Raw genomic sequence first — 15898 nt, 5'->3', positions numbered from 1 at the left:
AAGGCTACGAACAATTTCTTTTTGTCCGATACGCAGTCCGAAGGGCGCGCGGAACCGACCGACTCGCTATTTGCATTAATGCTCCTGACGACGACGAAATTGGATGAACCGCGATTTTAAATATGCCGGCCGCTCGGCGTTCGTCTCCGCGCATTCGACACTCGGCTCTTCCCATTCTGCCGACGAGCCGTGCGTATGATTACTACTTTGTCCGTCATTCTCGAGTAATCAACGTCGGACATTTACGTTCACGCACCGCGATGCCCCGCCGCGCTAATCGTCGTTCAATAAGAGGCAAACGGAGCAGAGCGAAAATGCGTTACCGTTATAGTGATGAAAGTTGAATTGAGAATTAAATTGCGGGTAAGTGCGTGATATTTTCCACGCGACGGCGTCGGCCTTGAAATTTGGTTCCACGATGACCCGGCGAGTTTTCCTTCAGGCTCCAGAGGCTAATGGAGGATCGCGAGGTAACCCGAGACGAAATTTTGCCTGTATGTTAGCCCTGCAAATACCGTCAAACTTGAAGGATCGATACAGAAGATCGCGAGATATAACACTGTACAGGCCATTGTTCTACGCTTCGGCGCTGCAAATGGTTGCCGGCTGACGTTTTCTATATGTGAGAGTTTTGAGTGTATGAGAGTACGAGGAGTTCTTCAAGAATTATTTGATATTCGATTGTCTCAATATTTTATCTGCATTCTATTTTTGTTCTTAATTCTACGATATTATCTATATTATCAATTTCATAATAATTGCATAATGTATAAGCAATAATCAAACATTAAATAATTAATTAAAAATTAATTAAAAATAAATATTTGATATGCTCTTAAGTAAAGCATAAATAGATATATAAGGATAAGTAAGATATAAAAAGATAGAAGTAGTAAAATAAGATAGGAAAAAATAAAAAAGTTAAATCTTCGTTTATTACATTTTTATTGGATCTAAAGTTTTTTAACAGATTTTGGGTATTTAAGAGAGGTGAATTACATAACGAACGATTGTCGCGGTATGTGTGTATGTGTGTGCGCGGTTGATCGGCCTGAGACATAACGACTCTGTGAAGGAAAAATAGACGACCAGAAGTGCCAAAATAATCAGCACCTGTAAAAAAGGCGCAAAGTCACCCGCCGACAATCGCCAGCTGAGAAAGCAATGACCTGCGTAGTGTTATATATTTTGATATTTTCTACCGGTTCTGCAAATTCGACGGAATTCGCGAAGTTAACACGTTGACTGCCATGTCACCCACATCTGAATGACACGCGAGTTTCTGCCAAGGTCCTACCACTTTTTTGTGGGTGTCGATTATTTGCTTCATCAGAGGTGATCTTGCCGAATATTCAGAAGAATACAAATCGATAAATAATAATATAAAAATCAAGAAGAAAATGAAAAATATCCAAATAATAAATGCATCGAATTGAAAGTAAAAAAAAATATCATGAACGTGACGACGAGAATTTAGGCCTACTGATGGGCACAGGTGAACTCAAAGCGGCACTCGACATGTTGACGTGGAACCAAAATTTCGTCTCAGGATATGTTTTGCTTGCTCGAGTTGGAAACGTTCCCTTCTATCTCTGAGGAACTGCATTCGCCAATATCGCTCGCCTCGAAAATACTCAGTGTTTTTATAAATTGATACATATATATAAAGGTTAAATAAAAGGAATAGAGAGAGAGAGAGAGAGAGAGAGAGAGAGAGAGAGAGAGAGAGAGAGAGAGAGAATGTGTGTATGTGTAAATGGAACTCGTTCGCGTCGCTACTAGAACCATGTTGCGGCTGCAGTCGTTGCCTCCGTTCGTTAGCGCTTCGGTTGCACGCGAGCAACAATTTAGAGTCAAGGAAAAAGAGAGAGAGAGAGAGAGAGAGTCATCCTTCTAGATACTCCACTGTAAAAATTTCTCCCGGGCCGAAAGTTCTTTTCGAGCCCGAGGCGAGGCCCGCCGCGGCAATCTTCGTCATGGACACCGGATGGTCGAGCTGTGAAGATATTACGCTCTAAAGCGTTTTAACCCGTCAAAGCAAACGCCGTTCGCCTCCTGCAGTCGCAATTTTGAAGAGAGACCGTCGAGCCGTCTGGTTTTATCTTTTCCCTCTCGCTCTCTCTTTTTCTCCCTCTTTCCCCTCGATCATCACTCGAAACTTTGCACGCGAGGAATAATTTTCAATAAGTGTGCCGCGCGCGATCCGTCTCGTCGTCGGCGAGAACGTGTCTCCTAGATAAACGTAACACGCTCAAAACAGATTATAAAGAGGACGCTGAAAAATAAGTCATTGACAATTCTAAGCGAAAAGCCGCGCAGAAGTGGCGTATGATACGCAACAAAACATGTTTAGGTGTCAAAGGATTCAAACGGCAAGTTTCTTTCTCGGCAGACGGAAGTCTCATATCAATGTTCGTCGTATGTTTACGTTTCTCGCAGTCAATGGCAAAAACATCTTTATGCACAATGTCGATGACGTGCATTTGTCGCGTATTCCTCGCTCGATGGCGAGATCGATTATCGCGATGGCTGCGTACTCGACCGGCGTCTGACGAAATTAGGCAACGCGCGAGTCTGTTAGACGAAGAAGAAGATGATGACGAAAAGATAGCCAAGGCGGCCATGCATCGCGTTTGCCATTCACCTTCGGTGAACGGGCGGCTACACAGCTGAGAGCCCGAGGGGGCTTTTCTCTCTCTCTCTCTCTCTCTCTCTCTCTCTCTCTCTCTGTTTTGCTTTTTCTTTCTCTACTCGGCACTTCTCGCGATTGATTTAGATCGAGGTAAGTCCTGAGCAGGCCCTGTAATCTCGCTAGCATGCCGGTGCGTACACACGCGAACGTGACCCCGGGGGGCATATTAGGATCCAGCAGGGACTGCGGAAGGGGTGTTGTCCAAGTCTTCTCCGTGCTTATGCGTGTCTCGGTGTCCCTCGAATTTATGAGCTCGTCCGGATTGGATTGAACGGGCTTGCACGGCGGCTCGCGGCAGTAGAACGAATTAAACGCGATCGTGCACAGTTCGCTAGATCATAGAGGCACGAAGAGAAATCATGATCGGGGGATGGTCAGAGCGGAAACGGATATGACCGGTAAACATGCGGAGAAAAGAGATTGGTCGAGTTGACGCGATGTTGAACGAACCACACACGTGTTTGGAGGGAAGGAAACAGAATTTCTAGTTATTTGAAATGAATATTTCATTCGTAGAGGCATCATTTCTGTTTCCTTCAACTGAGACACGTTCGGTTCGTTCGTTAATTCGATTAATTCTGTTTTTTTTCGATTCATTCATGGTTGCTTCAATTCGAGCAATTTCTTGTTCCCCGTGTACCACGAGGAGAACGACTCGCGTGAGGACACGAATAGAGTGGAGGAGAATTACGACGGATCGACAGTCATGTCTGATTTGTCTTTGAAAATTGCACCTTCGACTTCGCTTGCGATTTCTTGTACAGTTACGTTCGACGGATACTCGCTCGTGTCTTGCGACAATGACGCACCTGCTACTTTGCGCACGTCACTCTGTAACGTGGACAAATTGTATGTTGTTAAAATTAGATGTAAATTTGTGAGTGGAAAGTAGAATGGTGCTCCCGTTAGGAAGTTCCCTCCTCGCGAGTATCCTCAGGAAGTACCGAGGTCATCGCGTGCAGACTCGTATGAGACGATCGCGAATTTCTATTGTCGACGGCATAACAGGAGGTTTTACGGCTACGAGAGGTCATGTGGATGCATAGGGTTAGGTGATGATGTCACGTTAGGTGTTTAGTAGTCGATGGCCGTTCGCAGCGAATCTACGCGAGCGCGTATTCGAGCGAAAGTGGAGCAGCGACCGCATGGGGTTGTCATTCCTCTGTAAAGCTGAAGAAGAGACGCACGAAAACTCCGGAAATGTCTTTTCCCAGTACGCGATTGTCAGGGGACGCTTGAGTCGTGTGAATCTCCCGTGATTTTGAATTTCCAGCGATCGAAGTGGCACGGAAGATTTTTCTCCCAACGAGAAACGAAGAAAGGGAATCTTAGAGATTCCGAAGAAAGTCCGAATCGGGAAACTGGAAAATTCTAATAGTTGGCTTGAACTTTACGATCCCGTCGCAGTTTACAATCGCTTCCACGTGGACACGATTCTCTCGGGTGGGAATGTTTATTGATGTTTATCAGGTGAAAATTTATTTAAGACTCCGTGCGCAGCATGCGCAGTGGACGCGAATACAGCGCGGCGGGACGACACGCACAACGCGGAATACTCGCGTGACAAGAACGATCGACACATTTTGCGCGACGTTCGGCTAACGGTCGAGTTTCTTCTCGGTGCTTCCTGCGCGCGACATTTTATCTGCTGCGTGATAACCATTTGCCTCACTGCCTCTCTCCCTTTTTCTCTCTCTCTCTCTTTCTTCCTCGAACGTTCAAGTTGTCCGAAATGGGTTCATTTCTTCGCATTTTCGACCACTTTTCGACGTGTCACGCGACTTTGTCCGGGCAGGAAACCATTTTGCATCTGAGGTCGCTTAATTTCTTCAGGTTGGTCCTCGCGAGGCAAACAAGAAGACTTGGTCGTGTTAAAAAGACTTGCTCTCGGTAAAAAAGGAAATTTCTCGAACTCCTTGACGATTTTTTTCGTAAAATTTTGTTTATATAATATAAACGACTTGTTTGAAGTCGAAAGGATAAAGTGAAAAAGATACCACGCGAATATGACAAAGAATAAGAGAGAGAGAGAGAGAGAGAGAAGGAGAAAGAGAGAGTTATCATCAGGCCTCATGATGCTTTCTTGCGACTTTGTTGCAACTTTACCGATACAAGTTCTCGCTCGATTTTCAAACCGGCCGCCAGGCTTCTCTTTCCGTCTTTCTCCAGCCTATCTCTCGGCTGCCTCCATTTCCACGCTCGGGCTCTTGATAACCGTCTCCGGCGACGACCTCGTGACGAACACGACGACAGGTAAATGACGTTTGCCCTGACCCTTGTGTGCATCCAACGGCTTCCAGGATCGGCCGCGGAGGACGACGCTGCGGCACAAAAGCGGAGCGCGGCTTGGTTCCCACAGGAGCCGCTCTTCCGTGCTACACGGATGTTAATTCGCGGAGAGGTCGCGCGGGCTGAAGGGACACATCGCCTGCCGGAGGATCATCGCCGGTGGAAGGAGGACCGCCAGGCACAACATATGTGTAACGCGAGGGGCGTTTCGTGGCTGCGGTCCCGTCCGTCCGTCCGTTCGCCCGTCTGCGGCAAGGAGCCCGGCCAACGTAATTGCTACATCCTCAGATGCTGCCGGTGTGTATGCCCGCGTTGCGCGTTGCGTTGTGGCATCACCACCACCACCACCACCACCACCATCGCCACCGCCAGCACCATCTTCACCACCACCACCATCACCACCGTCGCCGGAACCTGAAAATCGTCCCACTACCACCACCTCGAGGTAAGTCGTACACGATGCGCGCTGCAACCTGCTAGCGAAAGCTATTAACGAGGACGTGGAGATAGAATCGAAAGAGCGAGGTCTACTCGTCCTTCGCGTCCGCTCTGCGGAGATATCAATGAAAATATTCGCGAAGTATCCCCCCCGTCACGTTCAGCGACGGCGACGGTGATTCACGAAGGCGCTCGTTCTAACTGCGCGCGCTTTCCCTAGTGGAGGATATGGGCCTCCGACGTGTTTCACTTTTTTTTTTGTGCGCACATATCATGGCTGATAATCGCGGCCGTACCGAGAGCATCCTCGGCGTATTTCGAGCATGTTAATGTGTCGAATACATATTTAAAGAGACGTATCCCGCGAGACATTCTCGCGTCCTCACCGAGGCAAGGGAATACTCATCGGCGTGTCGGCTCAGGTAAAAGGTCCGCCGTATCGCGCGAAAGCGCGAGCGATCACTCGCGAACGACAATTCGCCCGCGGTATCTGCGCGCGTGCGATACGCGCGCAGAGAAAGGCGCGTCGAAAGCGCCACGCTCAATTTATTCGCTACTAGGCCGCGGTCGGCCGCTATTATTATAAAGTCTCGCGGTTGTACAAAACGACCCTCGCCGCCCCGGTCGTCTACGTACGTGTGCACGCGCGTGCAAGATGCAAAATACGCAATGTGCGTGTTCGCGAGGTGCTTCCGTCACGCGACCTGCTGTGCGACCATCGTGCGCGCTCCTTCTCTCCCTTTCTCCCTCGCCCCCATCTCTTTCGCTCTTTCTCTCTTTTTCTTACCAGCTCTCTTTTTCTTTTCGACTTCCCCCTCTCTCTCTCCCTCTCTCTTTCTCCCGGGAATGAGAAGGTCCTCGAAGCCCCCCGACCATCCGTCGTGGATTTCGATGGACGGTGACTCTCTCGCATGAGAGGACAAATTCCCGCGGATGCGGATCCGCAGGAAGGACGGATGCGCCCGGCGAAAATTGCCGCTTGAGGTGAAATTAATTTTCGACCAGGACATCGCCGTTGCCTCCTACCCCTCCCCCCCCTACGCTCCCCGTGAGCTTCTTCTTTGTCATCGGAAACGCGTCCTCGGGAACGTTCGTACTGACTTCGCGACTTGCGTCGCGATAACGCGACTTTTTAGAAATCGGAATGTTTGTCGACGAGAGGCTGCCGTTCGCGCGAGATGTATTTCGAGGCGGTCGCTCGATGTCGATGTTAATATATCCGAATTAATAAGGCTGGCTATCGGCGGAAGCTCGCGGCGAGATTATCGGGTATGAGATTACTTATCAGTTGGAGGTTAATAAAGCAGCTGGTGAGAGATCACATCCCCTTGCGCGGATGGTTAAATGCGAGCGGTGGCGAGAAGCCTTTCATCACTTGGACGTCGAATGTGCCGCGGCGAGCGCGCGCGCGCGCATGGATACCGGCAATAAAGGCAAACAATTATCGCGTTATCTCGGCGTCTTAGCTTTATACGCGGCGGTTGTTAAATTTCTCGCTTTCACGATGGTTAAAGCGACGCCGGCTACTTCGACCTGAGAACTTAAACGGAGAACAATCCGCCCGACTCTCTCCCTTCCGGCCTTAACAATGTTTTTGTCCCGGGGCGTAACCACGATTTCGCCGTAGCTCACTTTTTACACCGCGGTAACGATACCGGCAAGATTAACCGGCAACGTCAAATAAAAGCGCCGGAGAAGAGATAACGTAATAAATCTTCATTAGGACGGAAAAAGGCGCCCGGTGCACATATACACGCAGATAATACGACGATAAATGGCTGGGCGCCAGGCGTTTCCCTTTCTTTCCACCGGGAAATCGCGGGCAAAAGTAAAGATATCCGACGCGAAGAACGAGTAATTTGCAAAATTAGCTAATCTGATAAAGCCGCGTTCATCGCCGAAGCAACGTACGCGGCACGTGACTATGGATCCCGTTGAAGCACGTTTTTCAGGGAAAAATTTCAGGGAGGGGGGCGGAGAGAATACTTTTCATGCGTAAGAGAAAAAGAATCCTTCGATGTAATACAGTGAGACGTGAGAAAAAATATTACACACACACACACACAGGAACACGTTGTTTCATCGTCTTCGAGTAAACATCAGCGAGGGGCATTCGTTCGGGACATTTCGAAATGAAGGGTTTCCCTCGGTAAGTAGCAGGTCAACTACGGGCCCGCGTCGCGAGCCCTCGGAATCCTTCTAATTCAATCAGACCCGCTACCACAATGTGCACCCACGACGAGCGGATGAATCGACCCCAATTTAACTCACGCATTTCGCTTGTCAATCATTATACTTCGACGCTTGAGAACCATGCTGCGTCTCCGATCGTTTCCGCTACCGCCGGAAGCCAAGCCTGTAATTTCCCGCATAATTTGAACGGGACTTTCGCCAAAATCCACGGCGCGGGGGGGGGGGAATCCACCGAGTCACCCCTTAATCGCGCGCGTTTTTTCGCGGGTGTACCTCCCCGAAATTCCTTTCGCGACCGCTCTAGTACTCTTGAGAGACATAAAATCAATATACTCCGCGGATCTCGCACTCACACACGAAACGGTAAATACAGAAAAAGAACAGTTCCAGTAGACGCGGTTATATTAATTGCGCGCTATCGCACTTCTCTCGGCCAGCAAGAACCACGCATTTTCGCATCCCCGACGATAAGAGAAATCGATTTCGGAGAGTTTCTCTGAAGAACGCGATTGATTGTTGTCTAAACAATTTTTGTTGCTGGTTTGACAATTTAGTTTATCAGCTAAAGATCCAAGGTAGAAACGGTTTCCCACGAATTCCTTTCGGGCCAAGCGCCAACGATTAAACTTGAACCTAAACGAGCATCAACGTCACATTTCTACACACATGACTCGCATACAAAGTGAGACTGAAGGGAAAATTGTTCTGGCAATCGTTGGGGCAGTGATTTCATTACGGTGACGTTAATTAATCCATTCTCTCTCGCTGCAATCGCCGCGCTAGTTCTCTCTTCCGTCATCTTCCAGCTCCCAATCGTGTACCTGACCCTTTCCAAGTTCCGGAAACGTACGGTCGTGGGTCTGAAGGATGGATCGTAATTTTCCGTGCGAGTTTCGGAATGTATCCGTCCAGGTTAACGAGAGAATTAGTCTTCTAATGGGAAAATTCTCCCGTTGGGCAAGACACGGATGCGTTCCAAGACTCACACAAAAAGGACGACGGAAGGACAACACCTTTCGCTTGTCGACACTACCACAACAACATACAGCAGTTCAGCGAAAGACAATGCTGACAGACCTGGCGTATTCCCGTGTGTGATAAGGATTTCGCGCGCGCGCGCGTGATTAGGCCAACTTGCGGACGAGCTGGAGGACAGGGACAAAGAGAAAAACGCGCGCAGTGCGACGCGCGTGCGGAAGCGACTTTCCGCGACGGGCGCGATACTCTAGCCGGGTGAACTTCGCGTCCATTACCGCGGGCCCGAGCGGCTCGTCGGTGTCGTGAGAGACGCGCAGCGGCAGCCCCCGTAGCCGAGTCTGTGAAAGCAGCATCCGCGATGGTGTGCGACCGCGGGCCGGTCGCCCTTGCGCGTCTCTCTCTCTCTCTCTCTCTCTCTCTCTCTCTCTCTCTCTCTCTCTCTCTTTCTCTCTCTCTCTCTCTCTCTCTCTCTCTCACCTCGACCGGCCGGCACAAGTAGCCGGTAGTAACGACGAGATTTACAGTGGCGCTTGTAGGCAATAAGTCATGTCCGACGAACATGTCGCCTACCGCAGACCTTCGCGCGTGGCCCGTGGCCGCATGCATAAAGATGGGACCCGGGTATATGAAACGCGATACGCGCTGTGCACGGCGCGGCCACTCCTTCCCGATAATATCGCGCCAATGTGCCGCTACGCCTTCGCGATGCGCGTTCGAGACACGGCTGTACGCAGGTACGCGTGCGTATCTACGCACCGGTGTTGCATCGCGACGTGACGCGACGCGACGCGCACGATCCCCGTGACCCCCTCGCCGCGGCGGCGTTCGCGCTCAGCTCGCGCCGTGGGCGAAAAAAGCGGGTAATTAATTAACTCGGTGCTTAATTATGAGACTACTTAGCATCGAAAGCGGAAGAAGTTCCGTTCGCGGGGCGTTTGAAGCGGAACTTCGCTTAATACGCGAGCAGCGGACTTCGCTCGTGTAAAACTTCAACCTCTGAGAGACCGGGAAAAGACGGACGGCAGGAGCGGGCGGGGGGAGAAATGTATGCGCGGCTTCTTCTCGCTCGAAGCATTCGAGGGAATTTGTATTCGCGCGCGTACGCGTATGTCGTTATTAGCCGACTTCCACACGCTCCGTCGACACGCCGGTGGTTATCGTTATCATGAATCGTTATCGCTCGATCTCGGCGGGTCTCGATATCGGGCATTCTCGATACCGCGAGCAGGGAGTGCGTCGGGATAATTCGCGGGCGTTTTCGGAAATTCGGCGCGGCCGCGCCGATCTCCTTTCTTCTCTTTCTCTCATAGCGATCCTCCGTCCCTCCCGCTGCGACCGTCGCGTCCCGCTGACGATATTGAGTAGAAGATTGCGCGCCGGCCTCTGCATGTAATGATGATTGTCCGGAATAATTTCGGTGGCGCGCCGCTCTTTGAGTGTCACGCCATTCGGGGCAGCGGGCCTGCGACCGCATCAGGAGAGTGACGGAGGGCTGGAGGACGCGGCCGGGCTAAATCTTTCGATGTAAATTTTCGCCCGGTGCCTCTTCTTCCCGCTTTCTTCGTCCTCTCGCCCATCGTCGCTGCCGACGATAAAATTGACTGGCGTGTAATTTTTTGGTAATTCGTACGCCTGACGCCGCGCCGCGCTCGGTTTTGCATCCGGCTTGGATGGTCCTCTCTCTTTTTTGCTCCAATTCGCGGGCTTCTTCTCGCGTGCGAAATTTCGTAGCCATCGAGCGGCTGACCGTTCGCCCGGAGATAGACGGATAGGCAAGCTGAGACGCAAAACATCTCCCCTTGGCATTTCGCCCGGTGTAGTCAGAGTAATAATAATAACAATCGCGGCAACAAGAATAATTCGATTTTTTTTCTCCTTACGGAGCGTCCGATGGAAAATCTAGATTATGTGAAATACGACCGAAGGAAGAGAATTATTATTCGAGCAATCGTGGCAGCGATAATTCGATCACGACGATATTAATAACTCGTTATGATCGCGCGCGCGAGAAATAAAGAAGCCGAGCCCGGATCTCTCGAATGCTTATCCTAAGCCTAAACGCGAAATTTATCCCTTTCGCTGAGCCACGGAAGAAAGGACCATCATTTTGCTCGCGCGCGCGCGCCGAGATCTTTGCCACACGACGCACTTCTCCTTCTCTCTCTCTCTCTCTCTCTCTCTCTCTCTCTCTCTCTCTCTCTCTCTCTCTCTCTCTCTCTCTCACTCACTCACTCACTCACTCACTCACTCACTCACTCACTCTCTCTCTCTCTTTCTCTCTCTCTCTCTCTCTCTCTCTCTCTCTCTCACACTCACTCACTCACTCACTCACTCACTCACTCACTCACTCACTCACTCACTCACTCTCGTGCTCTCTCGCTTTGCTTTTCTCGCTCTCCAGCAGGAGAGCTTCGAGATATCAATGTGTCTATCTTATTCAGTTTCAGATCAGTCGGATACTCAATATCCCGATATCTTATCGCCCACATGATTTCTGGACCGCTTGTCTAGGTATAAGAGAGAGATATATATTCGTCGAGAGCCCGGTGAGCTCCCCCGTGCCCGGCTAACCCGACCTCTTTCTCCCTCCTCCCTGCCTTCCTCCGCCGCCCCCGCGAGCGTCGGGAGTCTCGCTCGCACTCGCGTCGCTCGCGTCCCGGCCTCTCGCTCTCTTCTCGCTTACCATCTCAATAACGCGAATGACTGAATGGTCCGAGTCGAAATCCCGTCGAGATAACCTTTATTGTAATTACAATGAAGCATTATACGTAGTCCACGAAGGGTCGGAGGTCATCCCGCCCCAGCTGAGGTCTTCACTCGAGACTTTGCTCGCGCGTCTCACCGTTTCTCGCGCGCGTCTCTAGGCGTCCGTTTTTCACGTTCACCACTCGTCCGTTCTCGAATCTCGAGCGTGAGATAATGCAGGCATTTCTGTGACATAATATGGACGGTGTTTTTCGGTAAACAGGCGCGCAGATGGGCACGTGAACGGCGGGGATTGATTGGAGGATCGATAAGAGACGTTAGGATCGGACGGTATTATTATTTTAATAATCGGTCGCTGTTTAGCGACGCGTCCTAGATATACGATCGATAGACGGCCGACAAAAGTCTAAAATCGCTACGTAAGCGATTTTCTGTAGAACGGCACGAACTGCTTGGATTAATTAAATCGAGGAAAATTGATGTATTTTCCGCAAGAACCTGTCGTGTCGATCGCTCGTAGTAGATATAGATCTCGTCTTAACTGTCATTGATTCTAATATTAAATGTACATTTAATGACCTGCGTTATTGACTTGCCTTACGTTCATCTCGTGTTGAACATTATCGACCGTCTCGCACGTAATCTTTTTTACCGCGATATAATTTTTATCCTCATGCAAATATCGGCACGCTTCGATTCGCGTTGCACGTGAACCGAAAACACACCGCACCTTTCGCTTTACTTCAGGATCATTTTATTTGCTTGTCGAGACGTTGTTACTACCATGTATAATAATTACGCGATAATCTCACGGCCAGATTTACGTTTGGTTAATATCCGCTAATTAATAACGTCTTGTCCGTGTCTGATTATCTTTGCATCTTCTACGAATCACTGACCTCCCTCGAAATTGGACGGAGAACGGAAATAGCGAGGTAGAAGAAGGAGAAAGAAAGAGAGGGAGGGAAGAGAGAGAGAGAGAGAGAGAGAGAGAGAGAAGAGAGGGGGAGAAAGAGCGGGAGAGAGGCAGGACTTACTCTTTCGATTAATTTGTTTGCGCGTGAACGCCTCTTCCTGTCGATGATTTACGAATTTTCGATCGATGGATCTTCCCGCAAGCTGGAACGCGCTGCAAATGAGTCGCGAAACTCGCGTGTCTTCGAGCGTGCGTCTCGCGAACGGATAGCAACGCATACCAGAGCGTGATATCGCGTCCTATCTCGAGTGCCGAATCAAAGAGATTTACTGTCTCACTGTTGCGATCATTCCAACGGGGTGTGTATCTCGTGAGTAATAATTATGCTAAAACAACTATAAAGTATTCATGGCGTTGGACTTATATATCTCTTCGTCAGTAATAATTTAGCGCGATAAAGAAGGAAGACTCTTTCTCGAGCATCAGCGCGATAGCCGGATCCGGGCATAATTCACGCGCGAAAATTTAATGTGTAATTGAAAACCGGATGTGGCTGGCATTTCGCGCGTAACACTGACGATCGGACACTCGCCGCGAGATATCGCGAGAGGAGATATATATTACTTAGGGAGTCTTAGCCGATTTCTTTATGGAGTCTCGCGTTCTGGAGGGACGACGACCGGGCGTACCTGGATGGTATAATTATCCGAATATTAATAATTCAATAACGCATAATTAACAGGTGCCGCGCGATCGTCGAGTATCTCTCACTCTCTCTCTCTCTCTCTCTCTCTCTCTCTCTCTCTCTCTCTCTCTCTCTCTTTCCGCCTTGCCCTCTCGTTTCTTTTTTTCACCTGCTAGTACCGAGGGTTGGGTACTCGATGAAGGCGGTACCGACGACCACACAGAGTGCCGATGAGAGACATGTCTCTACTCTAAAATTACTTTATACGGGGTGTTCCGGCGTACATGCGTTATTGCGTTTAATTGCGCGCGAACGCGGTGCACACGCCGTCCGATGCGAGGAGGAACGCGCGATCTCATCGGTGATTCGTGGTCTTCTTCTCGCGCTCGCGCTGTCAGACACGTCTGGCTTCACGCGTACGTTATTCCTCATTTTAGGAAACTCTTCCCCCGACGCTACCCAGAAAAGTCGACGTAGATATTTTTCCCACTTCCCACTTCATTTTTGTACTTTTATCATCTTTCTCTCTAACAGGTCTCAGTTGGTCAGCATTAAATTTAGTTAGACAATCTTGACGAATGACTCATGCGATTACTGAAGAAAGAATGCCGATCTTCTCCATCGATTGCCCACATTTTCGAAACGTTTCTTTAACATAGCTGCGAGAACGCCCCCCTCCCCCTCCCCCTAAAGAGTACAAAAATGCCGCAGCAGAAAAACGGTTTAAATTCGCCCGAACGTTCGAATTCGCCGGCTATTTCCGACTGTCCGACCGTGCCAAATTCGTCTTGTCACGAGGCAAATTCGCGTTTCGTGATTAAGCGGAGGGAACGTGAGCACACCGATCGAGGCGATTTCAAGCGTTTCGCGGGCCGAAAGATCGCGGAGCGCACGGCACGGCACGACACGACGCGGAGCGGCCGAGCCGCTCGTTCTTTCGCGTACAGGTTACACCACCCGTTAGAGAGGCTGTTACCGCACCGGGTGTGATTTACGCGTCCCCTGATTTACACTGATTACGGGCCCCGCCACATCGCAAAGCAAATACAGCCTCCTACCAGTCTCTCCCCCTCGTGGCTCGGCTCGCCGCGCCGTCGGACGGCCGGTTGCAGGTCGTCGGGCACCCACTCGCCCAGGCAACATCAATTCCCGCTGATTGATTTTACTCAGGTATTAAATTAATCCCCCGGGGACCGGGCGCACGCGGGGAGCGGGGGCCGCCCGATCCGCGCTCGCCGTAAACGCCTTTGCCGTATGCCGCAAAAGGGGCACCCGCGAGCGCGCTTTATTCGCGCATTACCGACCTTATTATCGACGGCCCTCCGCGAGCTCCGGATTCGTTTTGTCTCTCCCTCCCCTCTCCTCTCATATATGTATGTCCAACATGTCGTTCGTTCGCGCCCATGTGGAAGCATATTCTTCGGTCTCCGTCGCGCCATGGGAAACGATTATTGGTTTGTTCTTCTTTGCTTCTGTGCTCTTTGTAAGGAAAAAGATAAATTGTAAATAAGAGAATAAAAGTATCAATGTCGCTAACACGTTTTCAACTTTGGACGTTCTTATTATTTTGGTCTTTAAACGTGCGAATTGTGAAAAACCATGACAACCAGACTGATCAGATCAGGCTTGGCATTTTTATCGTACCTTGCGTCAGAGAGATTCTCTTTCTTTCTTTTCCTTTTTTTTTCCACTTAGTTTCGACTATTGTTTTTAAGTTGCTCAAACAACGAGCGACGATACAAAGTGAAAGGCGGTTGACAGATTCGAGGGGCACGCTCGAGGAATTCGCTTCCACAGCCAGCGCAGCGCGACATAGTACGCACTGTCTTGAAAAATTGTCGTGTCACAAAGTTGCAATTTTTGAAAGAGCCGTCGCTCGCTCTTTCTACTGTCTCATTAGTACAATTAATTTTTCAACGAATATCGCGATCGCGGACGCACGATGCACGCGACTTTGCAGCGGCGCATATTTAGCGAAATCGGGTAGCCTGATAACCGTGATAAAAGGAACAAGAATGCGGGGTCATACGTAATTATGAAGTACACGCAACATAGCACGTATGTGTACAACCATATATATATATATATGGGTGTGTGTGTGTGTGTGTGTGTGTCGTGACGAAAAGCAAAGCAGCAACGAGCGGCTGAATCGGATCGGTCTGAATCCCCGAAAGCAACAGCGAACTTGCTCGAAATTGCAACCGGTTCTCCATCATGCGACGACTCTCTCGCACGATTCCCGATCTCGTCCTTTTCTATTTCCCCCGTCCTTCGGCCGGGCAGAGCGAGCCGGAGCGATACTCGTTAAGGGCCGATCCTTTCGTGCCTCGCATCAACCGGACGAGCCTGTACGAGCTGGCGTTTATATCCGAATCCGTCCGGTATTTATCACCTCGTGGACACGCCGTGGCAAATTGGTTCGCGAGGCATTTAAGAGCCCCCGTTTGTACTGTTCCCCCCTGTCTCCCTCCCCTCTCTCTCTCTTTCTCGAGAACTCCCGCACGCCTTATCCCGCGCGCGATCCTCACAGCGCGACGCTTTTTCACTTCCACACTGGAGAATGACGACAAACACACAGTCAAATCTCCGATTCTTTCGAGGTTGCCTTCCATACAGATCAATGCTGCAGCTTACATTTCGTTTACTTTCCGTCCGTGCGGTTGCTCGTACGCTCAATTGCAATTAAATCGATCGGCGCGCGTAACAAAGGACAAAACGACGATCGCGCGATACGCTTCTCGAGATGGACGAGCGTGAAATTTATTCCCACGGCGATCGCAGGGACACGCGTACGCGTTCGCGGGACGATCCCGAGGCGAGACGGATTCGCCCCGGCCGCTGCCTCGAATTCGCCTAATATTTATCGTCCCGTGGACACGCCGTGGCAAATTGGTTCGCGAACCGTTTAAAAGCCTCCTCTTCGTACGAGACACATCCCTCTAACCGCTTCACTTTTTTTCATCCTTCCACAGCCGCCTCCTCCCTCCCTTCTCTCTCTCTC

The sequence above is a fragment of the Harpegnathos saltator genome, unplaced genomic scaffold (assembly GCF_003227715.2).
Source record: "Harpegnathos saltator strain DR-91 unplaced genomic scaffold, Hsal_v8.6 scaffold173, whole genome shotgun sequence".
Taxonomy (NCBI): Eukaryota; Metazoa; Arthropoda; class Insecta; order Hymenoptera; family Formicidae; genus Harpegnathos; species Harpegnathos saltator.
The sequence above is the reverse complement of the archived record's forward strand: the minus strand, read 5'-3'. Positions refer to the sequence as shown.